Here is an 11151-nt window from a genome sequence, read left to right as displayed (position 1 = left end):
CTGAGGTCTTTTATGGTCAGTGTTTTATAGAAGACTGACCAGGGAACTGAGATCTTCTTGACGTCAACACTGATAGCACCATGATGACTTCTCCTTCAAATATCTCATCTCTGATGTTTAAGGCAAACGAGGTGGTCTGGTTCTGTTCCCTATCTCTGGTTTCCTTACGTGTCAGCATTTCTGGGATTTTTGGTGAGCCTGATCACACAGCCTCCTACCTATCTCTCCCTACCTGGCCCCTCCTGTCCCTTACTCATTTTTAGTGTTTACAGCATTCCTAAAAGAAACCCCGAACCCATGAGCAGTCACTCCCTATCTCCTCCAACTTCCGTCCACGCCCACTCCAGCTCTAAGCCACAAATCGACTCTCTGTCTGTATAGATTTGCTTATTCTGGACAGTTCATATACGTGGAATGATACAGATGTGGTCTTTGGTGGCTGACTTCTTTCACTTAGCACAATGATTTCAAAGTTCATCTATGTTGTAGCATCAACCGTACCTCATTCCTTTTTATGACTGAATATTCCATTGTAGAGATACACATTTTATTTATCCATTCATCATTAACTGATGGACATTTGGGTTGTGCCTACCTTCTGGTTATTATGAATAATGATGCTATGAACATTCGTGTACAAGGTTTTGTGTGGACAGATGTTTTCAATTCTCTTGTATGTGTATATATACACACACACATACATACATACATACCTGGGAATGGAATTGCTGAGTCATATGTTCACTCGGTTTAATCTTTTATGTATGAGAGTTCTAATTTCTCCATAACCTCATTAACACTAATTATTATACGTTTTTGATTTTAGCCATCCTAACGGGTATACAGTGAAATTTCATTAAAAAAAATTTTTTTTTAAACATTTATTTATTTGAGAGAGAGAATGAGATAGAGCATGAGAAGGGGGAGGGTCAGAGGGAGAAGGGGGAGGGTCAGAAGGAGAAGCAGACTCCCTGCTGAGCAGGGAGCCCGATGCAGGACTCGATCCCGGGACTCCAGGATCATGACCTGAGCCGAAGGCAGTGGCTTAACCAACTGACCCACCCAGGCGCCCCCCAATTTTTTTTTTTTGAGAGAAAAGGAGAAGGGGCAGAGGGAGAAAGAAAAGGAGAGAGAAAATCTTAAACAGGCTTAACCGACTGAGGCTCCCAGGCACTCCTCATTTAAAAAAAAATTTTTTTTTACTTTTTTTAAAAGTAGGCTCCACACCCAACATGGGGCTTGAAATCATGACCCCAGAGATCAAGAGTCACATGCTCCACCGACTAGGTTAGCCAGGTGCCCCTCATTGTTGTTGTTGTTTGATTTGCATTTCTGTGGTGGCTAAGGTTGCTGAGCGTCTTTTCATGTACTTATTGGCCATCTGTATATCTTTGGAGAAATGTCTATTTAGATTTTTTGCCCATTTTTAAATTGGTTGCTTTTTTATTTGGGTTATTTGCTTGTAGGGATTCTTTACATATTCTAGATAAAATCTCTTCTCAGATATGATTTGCAACAATTTTCTTTTTTGGTTTTTTTTTTTTACTTGATGCCCCTTTGAGGCATAAATATTTTAGATTTTGATGATGTTTATTCTCTTGTTGCTTGTGGTGCACACTTTGAGAAACATTACTAAAATGCAACTCGAAACTCTGGAAGTTTTGAGACCTCAAAGCTTGGTTGGGCTTTTTAGGTCACCTTGGAGGAGGACTTCCTCCCCAACCCCAGCAAGCCTGAGTTTCTTCTCAGGGCTGGAAGCACAGAGCCTCAGGACCTTGGCAGTCTTTACATCCCCTCCCTCTCCTGAGGTCTACCACAATAGAGCAGCTGAAATGACAGTTTGGAAATGTCCCTTATTGTAAAAACTCAATGGTCTTTGTCTCTGGGATTTGAAATTTTGATGCAGATGTTGGCAGCCAAGAGTTAGGAAGGAGGAGGGGAAGGGCTGGGAGAAGAAACCCTTCCACTGATTTCCATAGCGAGCCATTTCAATTCTCTGTGCTGTCCCCCATTTTATGGGTGAGAATACCTCCATCTGCCTATCTTAGTGGGGATACTGTGAAGATGCATTAATCTGTATTTGTTAAAACACTTTGAGATCTTGGATTAAAGGCATTACTGGAGCACAAGGTATTATTATAATAATAAATGATTTAATAGGGAGAGTGCAGCCACTAAAGCAAGGATCCCTGAAGGGGCAGGAAGGAGAGAGGCTCTGATCGCTAAAGTCTGGGCCCAGACACAGGTTTTTATCTTTAGAGGCGAGATATGATTTCTCACAAACTGTTTGGGTTATTTCATCTGAATTCAGCATTGCTTTACGGAGTGCTTCCTATATGACTCTGCCATAAGGAAAGATTACAATCTTTTTAGGAAATAGGTTATGTACATTAAAACAATTAAGCAATGCAAGGCATTATAATGAAGTCCTGAATTGAATATAACAGGTGTCAAAAAAGAAACCAGAATAGATGGTGAAGATCAGCTTTGCCCAGGTCTATCACACACTAACTGCGTGACCTTGCCTCCATTTCTTCTGTGACCATAACTGTACAAAGGGCTTAGAATAATGGTAAGCACATAGTAAGCACTCAAATGTTGGACCTATCTGGAATCTTGTCAGGGTCTGCTTTTGCTGGTTATGTAATCTTGGTCAAGTTGCTAGGTACCTTCTGATCCTCACTTATCCGTTCTGTAAAATGGGGATAAGGACACTGACTGGCTCACAAGGTTAATTGTGAGGATGGAGGGAGATAATGTAAATAGCATAGCACTGGGCCCTACAAATGGTAAGCATTCACTAAATGAGTTATTATTACTGTAATTGACACTATTCCCTGCCCGAGGAGTGAGGGGTGCACTCAGTAATGGCTTAGTTAAGTCAAGGGCCTTCTTTGGAACCTGGAATTTGAGATGGACAGAACGGGATAGCATTCAGGTGATCAGAGAAGAAAGCAGGCTCACAGAAAGGCTGAAGTATGAGGAAGGACAACGCCCCCCCCCCCCCCGCCGCTGCAAGGCAGGAAGGGACTTGGGGCTTCTCACTTTTCTCTTCAGTGGGGGGCCTGACTGGCTATATCTGGTGGAGCCGCGGCGGCTGTTTACCCCCAAACTCCTTCCGTAATATCGGCTTTCACCTTTACCGGAGGCGAACGCAGGGCTTGGCAAGGTTGGAGCCTACCCTCCCTCCCCGAGGAATGTGGGTCCTGCTTCCGGGGCCGAAGAGGCCCCGCGCTCACCTCTTCCCCGGCAGTCGGGAGCCAGGAACCCCGCTGTCTCCACCCCACCCTCTGCCTGGATCCTGTTTCAAAGTCACCTGAAAGCCATTTCCTTCCGCGGCCGTTCCCCCCACCCCGCCCCATGTAAATCACCTGGAGTTTGCATTGGCCTGGAGCAGGTGTTTTGTTTTTTTTTAAGCTTGTTTTCTTTTTAACAAGAACTCTATTTGCCGTTTACTATACACACTTGTCTACACAGAACCCAGTGATTCGGTTATCAGTGTTCCATTCCTCCTCCCTAGGAACTGGTGATAATGTCTAACCAGTGGGATCTCTTCTGGGGCCCCACCCTGGGCTTCTCTCCTGCCTTGTGCGGGGACAGCATCTTTTTTCCATCTTTATTGATGAATTATTTTGCGTTTTAAAACTTGCGATCTTGCTCAAAATCCAGCCTGTCCTTATTCAGTGTCCGTGACCCCCTTCCAGGTGTGTACCTTCCCATGCCCAAAGACTTACATAGAGACATAAAAACAAGAGACAGGTTCTCTGTCTTCGTTTTACAAAAACGTGATTCTCTATTAACACAGGTTTCTGCATCTTGCTTTATCTCCCTAGCAGTCTTTTGGTGGGCTCCCGCCAAGTTACCCGTTTCTTCATCTCTTCAGCTTCCTCGAGGCTTGGATTTACATTTGTAAAGGATCACAGGGACCGAGTTGCGGCGAGAAATTCATGTAAGTGCCTTTCTGACTCAGAAAAGCCAAGATGACCTGCTCTGGTAGGATCGAGACCCCCAAAGCCGATCCCAACTGTCTTCCTAGAAAGCCCCCTTTCCTATCCGCACAATGGGGGGTGTCTGGCTGTGACACCGGGGTGACCCCCACCACGTGCGTCTTTGTATCTGCGGGCACCTAGGCGGCGGGGGAGAGGCTCACGCGGGGCGGGACGGTCACCGGCTGGGCGGCGCGCTCGCCCCACCTGCGGGCGTTAATCATTAGTGGCACACGATCCCTTTCACCCCGGGCCCCGGCTCGCCGCGACGCGAAGGTTCTCCGGGTCCCCGCGGAGCCGCCAATTGCTGGATTCCAGCGACTGGCCTGAGTCTCCACCCACTGGAAAAATTCCTGGCCCGCCCCTCCCTCCCTCTCTCCTCCCTCCCGCGGCAGCTCCGGCTCCGCTCGCCCGGCCCCGACTTCCTGCCCGGCGCTGGGAAGGCGCGCGCGGGCCGGGGTCCCCAGGGGCCGCGTCAGCAGCCGGCCGCGTCCCCGGCAGCCGAGGGGCTGGGCAGTGGGCGGGAGCGGCCGGCAGCCTCAGCGCCTGCCGAGAGCGACTTTCAAACTCGCGCCTGCGTCGCGGCCGCACCTGGGCAGCCTCGCGCGCCGAGCGTGCGGGACCCGGCGGGGCGGCGACCGCGCGGTGAGTGGCCCTCGCTTCTCCCCTCTCCCTCGGCCAGTGGCAGCGCCCAGAGCCCCTCCGCGGCCCCCACCCTCCCGGGCCCTCGCCGCAGCCCCCCGCGGGGTGAGGACTCCGGGCGGCTGAGGAGGGCCCGGGGCTGTGTGGGCGCCTTCCGGGGCGAGCCCCCCGGCCGAGGACCGGAGCGCGGGAGGCTCGTGCACGGAGTCCTTTTCTGTCCTGTAGTCCCCACCCCGGAAACAAAAGGAGCGAGCGCGCCAGGTGGCTCCGGGAAGCTCCGTTTGAAAGCCGGGAAGCCCGCGAGGCTGCGCCCGCCCGCTCCTCCTGCGCGCTCGGGCGCCGGAGGGCTGGCCCTTGCCTCGGACTGTGGGACGCGGGCAGGGTGGACCCTTCTGGGGAGGGACCTCATCCTCTGGTCCTGGGAGCCCAAGGGGCGCCAGCAGCGTGTTCCGGGTTGGTGCACACGGTGCTCGTTCTTGGGAATCTCAGCTCCTGTCCTGGAAGGGTTACAGTGGGTGCCAGAAATGGGATGTCGGGAGCCGAAGGCATAGAGGCCACTGCCTGCCGCTGTCGGCCTCGACCTCGCCTACTCCTGAAATCTGTTTGGTTACTTTTCTCCCCATTCTCAGCCCTTTGGTTTGGAAAGCTAGGATGAGACCTGGAAATTTCAAGACATTTTAAGGTAGCTACTTTTACTCTTTGGAGCTGCTTTTGAAAACAAAGAACGGAGTGGGAAATGTAATGGTAGGCTGGAGAGGTGTGGCCTTGGGGGGGGGGCGGTGTTAGTGGCCGCCGTAAGAGTTTCTTCCTCCAGGTCACTTGCTAAACTGTTGGCAGATGAAGGAGGCTGTCTTCTCTGGAGCCCCTGGGGAGGCGACTCAGACTGCGTTCTCCTATGTGGAACCCTAGACTAGGGGTTCTTAGAGTATCCCCAGCCCTGCCTCTTCATGCAGCCTAATCACGTCGACCTTGCTTAAGAAATAATAAGTAGGGAGAGTAATGACAGCCCAGGAGGGCTTCCCTTCTGAGCACATCACCTGCTTCCTTTTAGGAGAGTGCCTTTCCAGCACCTCCCTTGATGGACTGGGAGTGGAATCCTGATTGCTTTAAGCTGGGAATGACTTCATTCCAACCATCCCCAGCAGAAAACCTAGAGAGTAAGAACCAAAGGAAGGTGTACCCCTTTGTCATTCACCCCTTCCAGTGATCCGGGGGTGCCTCATCTCTTCCTTCTAAGCCTGCTGTTAATGCTCCTGCTTCTGCTGAACCCGTTCTCTTCCCCAAGGGCTGGGCAACCCCTTGGCTCCCTGGTATCTTTTTTTTTTTAAAGATTTTATTTATTTGACAGAGAGAGACAAAGCGAGAGAGGGAACACAAGCAAGGGGAGTGGGAGAGGGAGAAGCAGGCTTCCCGCGGAGCAGGGAGCCGGATGCGGGGCTCGATCCCAGGACCCTGGGATCATGACCTGAGCCGGAGGCAGGCGCTTAATGACGAGCCACCCGGGTGCCCCGACTCCCTGGTATCTTGCTCTGGGGATAGGGCAGGGAGTCAGCATGGGGTAAACCAAGTCCTAGAAGCAGAGGGAGTGGTTTAAGGGTTGTTTCGGGGGCTTTTCCACTTTTGTTAGATGTGGCCTTTTATTAGACATGGCCTATCAGGAAGAGTGGAAGTCCTGGGAGTCCAGCATGGGATTTTGCTTGAATTTTAATCCTGGCTCTACTGCATACCATCAAAGAGTGGTAGCATTGCTAGTGCTGGAAGGCACCTCTGATTAGCCTATCTACACATGAAGGAAGCAGAGCCCAGAGATGTGAGGTGATTTGAGCCTGGTCCCTGTTGGCCAAACAGGGACTAGAACTCAGATTTCCTGCTCTGGCTAATCCGTGTTTTCTCTAACATGACCTGGGCAAATCACATATCTTTCAGACTCAGTTTCCACATGAGTAAAGCAGGGTACTTGTCTTCTCTTCCTTAGAGAGGTTGTGGTAGGGATCAAATGAAGCCAGATACGTGGAAAGTGCTCCATAAACTCTTATACAAAATAAAGAGCTCACTGTGGCTAGGAGAGGCTCTCGAGAGCTTTTAAAGTTTCCTGGTATGTCCCATGTGTGCCATAGGAGATGGTAAATACGAGGATCCTATGGTGGAAGTTTACATCCGTGGCCTGTGATATCTCAGCTCCAGAGTAAACATTTGGCTTACCAAATCCACAGCTAACCCAGGGTCACTGTGTTTACACCGGAGGAGGCCAAAGGCCATGGCCTGAGGGATGAGCAGGGCTGGAGGGGAAAAGGGACTGTGTTCCAGATGTGTGGCTTGCCCCTTCACCTCCACCCCCTCCCAGAACTTTGTGAAGGCTCTGGCTCCAAGCCTGGAGGGGTTGCCACAAGCTCAGGCTGGGGCGCTGACTTTGGAGGGTTAATTATGAAGCCATCTAGTTATTCTCTGTTGTGTTGGGGGTTGAGGGGACTCTGGGCTTTGGGAGCGTATTGCCTTTGCAGCTGCACTGAGGCCCTTCTTCAGCTCCTCATTTGCCTCCCTCCCCATTACCCCAGGCTGCCCCTCTGGCCCTGGCCTCTGCTCTGGTCTGACTCTCTGGCCAGCTGCATGTCCATAGGCCTTTGTTCCAAAGCTGCCTGCCCACCCTCCCCAGCAGAAGCCCTCAGGCTGGAGCCTTGGCAGCTGGAAGTCACTACTGTGCAGAAAGGCTCTAGTGGAATCCACAGGGGACCTGGCAGACCCTCCTTTCCTCCTGTTGGGCTCCTCTTAGGGCCCCCAACTTGCTCCTGGCCACACACTCTTTCTTCTCTCATCTCCTTCCCCTGAATGGGTGGATCGTCCTTTTTTTTCTTCCTACAATTATGCTTCTTAGTTCTATTTTTAAGCATTCATTCAACATTTATTTAGTGCCTATTGTATATGACTATAGATGCAGTGAACAAAATATACAAATATTGACCTGGAACTGACTTGTAGTGGGGGAAGCTGACAGCAAGATAGAAAGTGAAATAGATGATAGAAAGCATGTCAGTTAAAAAAAAAAAAAGTCAGTGATAAGTAGAAACATGTGATAGGCAAGGGGGTGGTGGATGTGCATTGCCACAGGGGGTGAGATGGCATTTTAGATGGGGTGGCCTGGGAAGTCTCCTGAGCGAGGGCTATTGGAGATAATGCCTGAGGGAAGAATTTCCCTTCATCTCTTATCGCCTTTGCTTGACTCCCAGTTGGAGCAACCCACTGCAGGATTGAGGGGCAGGGTTTGGAATTGGATGCACCTGGGTTCGGATCCCAGCTTTCCAGCTTGCTAGCCCCTTGGTGCTGAACTCCTCTGAGCCTGTGTTTCTCACCTGTAAAATGGAGTTAGTCTTCATACCTACCACGTACGGTATTGTGTGAGAATGAACAGTGAGAATGTGTGTTAAATGCTCAGCGAAGCCCACAGAGGTGTTCAATAAATGATAGTCGTATTATTTCTCCAACCAAATTGTGTGTGGGGTTGGAGGGGGGAGGAAGCTCAAGATATTTCATGCCATTGCTAAGGACTCTGGATAAAAGGCTTTGCATTTCAAGTGTTGGGCAGGGGTGGGGAATTGGAGGGAGATAATAACAGAAACCCTAATTAGTGCAGAGTTCCCAGTTAGGGAGACTTTTCTACCCTCTCCTAGATTTCCGATGGTTGGTCTGAGAGAGGATGCAGGACTCCCAGGTGTGGGCTACTTGCCCTGGGACAGGGTGAACTGGGGGCAGCCCTGGCCTTCCCTTGCTCTGGAATTCCCCCAGCTTCTAACCAACCCTGATGAATCACACCATGGTCCCTGGCCTCTCTGCCCAGCCTCACAGCAGGGAAGGCTATTGGCCCCTCTCCCAGCCTCCTGTAGAAAAGTTACCTTCAGAGATGGAGGGAAAAAGGGGTGGGGGAGATGAGGGAGGGGAGGGCTGGGCAGATTGTATAGGTGACAAGAGGATTCTGATGGAGCCTTATCTTGGGTTCTGCCTGGACCTCTTAACTGCTCAGCTTTGTGCTGCGTCCACCCAGCCAGTCTGTGGAGTCTCAGACTTCAAAAGGAGGGGCCTGCTCTAAGACTCCTGTCAAAGCTGTGGTGAGCCGTTTCCTGGGGGCCCTGCCCTGGCTCAGGAAGCAGGGATGGGCTGTGGAGGGTGAGGCCCGGGGAAGTGGTCATCAGCCAGACCACACCCCCTGAGGGCCCTGTGGCGCACACAGGACAGCCAGGCAGGTCCTGTGGTGAAGGAACTTTCTGGGCCTGCCAATTGGTGCCTAGAGACTGCATAAAACTAATTATAATCTGGCCCCAGAGGAAGTTGCAAAGATGGCTCTGAACAGCCCCAGGCGTTTTGTTTTTGGGTGACCTTAGAGGAGGAGGAAAACTGGGCAGGGTCCACTACCCCGTGATCAGAAGGAGGTGCACCTGGAGACACTTGGCAGTCCCTCTGGGAGTTAGCTGTCTGGAATGATGGCTGGTCTTGTTAACTGGGTCTCTGCTCTGTGCTCCTTATTTATTTATTTATTTATTTAAAAGATTTTATTTATTTATTTGACAGAGAGAGACACAGCGAGAGAGGGAACACAAGCAGGGGGAGAGGGAGAAGCAGACTTCCTGCCGAGCAGGGAGGCCGATGCGGGGCTCGATCCTGGGATCATGACCTGAGCCGAAGGCAGACACTTAACGTAACTGAGCCACCCAGGTGCCCCTGTGCTCCTTACTTGATTAGAAGCTGTCTGAGGGCAGCAACTGTGCTGGATTCATCTTTGGTCCTGTATAGCACAGAGAGCAGTATGAAGTGTAATCAACAGGGGTGTGAGGAGCTTGTGCTGAGGTCCCAGCCTGAGAGTAATCTGGGCTTGGTGGTCTCATTGGCTCTGGCTTTTGTTCCATGGAAGCTGGGGGGAAGAAGGCAGTGGTGGGGGTTAGGCCCCACCTGGGTGGGCTGTGGCCATCTGGGAACACAGGCAAAGGGAGAGCCAGGCTTTTTACAGTTCTCTTGCTGGCCTCTGGGGAGGGATCTCTGGTTTAAGCTCAGGGGATGGATTTTTAAGGACTCTTAAATGCTTGTTTCTGGCTGAGCAGATTGTGGGCCTGGACACAGGACCTGTACAAGGTTCTAATGGGAACAGTGGTGGCCGTCCATGCAGACTTTTGGAAAACCCGGTTTGAGAGTCCTCGAAGTTGCTGATTATTGCTGGGTTCTGGCTGAGAATGCAGAGAGAGACGCAAGAGGGCTGAGGTCTAGTTCTTACTGTGGTAACAGGATCTCAAGAGGAGATCTACAGGGGTTCTACAGGTACTGGAAGCTCTTAAAAATGCATATCCTATACTCTCCAGGCTGCAAGACTGTGTGTGTACGTGTGTGTTTGTGTTTATACATTGGCGGTTCTTGAGCAATAGTTGGCAAGTGTTTGTTAACAGGAAAAGGGAACCAGTATTCACGCAGCCTCTATCTGTCCTGCATATTGCTACGTTGCCAGTGCTTGCTGCATAGTAGGATTCCAATGAAGATTTTTTAAAGATTTTATTTATTTGAGAGAGAGAGAGCATGCGTGCGAGCACATGAGTGGGGGGGAGGGGCAGAGGGAGAGGGAGAAGCAGACTCCCCGCTGAGCAGGGAGCCTGTTTTGGGGGTGGGGGTGGGGGGTTGCGGGGCTCAATTCCAGGGCCCCAGGATCATGACCTGAGCCAAAGGCAGGCGCTGAACTGACTGAGCCACTCGGGCACCCCTCCAATAAATATTTTTTGTATAAATGAAAGCCTACTGTGTGGTGAAACCTTAGGAATTCAAGAAAGCTTCACAGTCTTCACAGGTGTTCTATTCCTGTCTAAAGACGCCTAGGATAGTTAGGAAAGTTAACCTGTGGTCGGCTGCTGTAGCAGAGGGGCAGGCTCTATTTCTGCAGCCTGGAAAAGTGCAAGGCTGCTGGAGTCCCTGGGACCAGTCCCACCAGGCGTGCTGTAGGCTCTGCCCCCATGCAGGTTGGGTCCAGAGCGGACAGGAGGGTGTGCTTGTAGTCTCGAGTATAGTTTCTCTCATGCTAGGTCCCATAATAGCCCATCGAAGTGAGTGGCGGGGTGGGGTGTGTGTGTCACCTTTTGTGCTCTTCAGGACCTGTCCTCTCTGCAGCCTCGCTTACCTGCGTCTGGCCAGCAAGCCTCAGATCCGCCAGGACGCAAGTTCCTAGGTTATTTTTCACCCGGCTCCCGCAGACTGTTTACTTTTATATATACGTGGTGCTATCCTCCTTCCGAGCTGGCAACTGAAAGGAAGCAGCAGAGAGACGGTAAAGAGACGAGCACAGAGAGGAAAAATGACCCCCGAGGAGCTGAGAGTCGACAGTAAGAGTGGAGAGAGGTCAGAATAGCAGGAAGAGCCAGTGCTGGTGGAAGCTGGGGTCTCTCATCTAGGAGGAATGGCTCGGCACACCTGGGCCCTTGGGGGGATTATCATTTTGATAATTGATGCTTTGCTGTAATTGTGACCTTGAGTCATCCAGAAAAGGTTAAATTATGCT

The 11151-nt window shown here is 51.0% G+C and overlaps 1 protein-coding gene across 5 annotated transcripts in view; it reads left to right on the top strand.

The window, feature by feature from the left end:
- Nucleotides 1-4409: 4409 nt before the first annotated feature.
- PLEKHG3 (pleckstrin homology and RhoGEF domain containing G3) overlaps nt 4410-11151 on the top strand; it is a 41829-nt gene continuing 35087 nt past the window's right edge. For all 5 annotated transcript variants that reach the window (XM_034992864.1, XM_034992861.1, XM_034992862.1 and 2 more), the window contains exon 1: nt 4410-4631. The gene's annotated coding sequence lies outside the window, so the exon portion shown is untranslated. The remainder of the gene's footprint in view (nt 4632-11151) is intronic.

This window comes from Mirounga leonina, unplaced genomic scaffold (assembly GCF_011800145.1).
Source record: "Mirounga leonina isolate KUSES-001 unplaced genomic scaffold, KU_Mleo_1.0 Mir_82, whole genome shotgun sequence".
Classification (NCBI taxonomy): domain Eukaryota; kingdom Metazoa; phylum Chordata; class Mammalia; order Carnivora; family Phocidae; genus Mirounga; species Mirounga leonina.
Note: the sequence above shows the minus strand (reverse complement) of the source record. Positions and strands in the feature narration are given on the sequence as shown.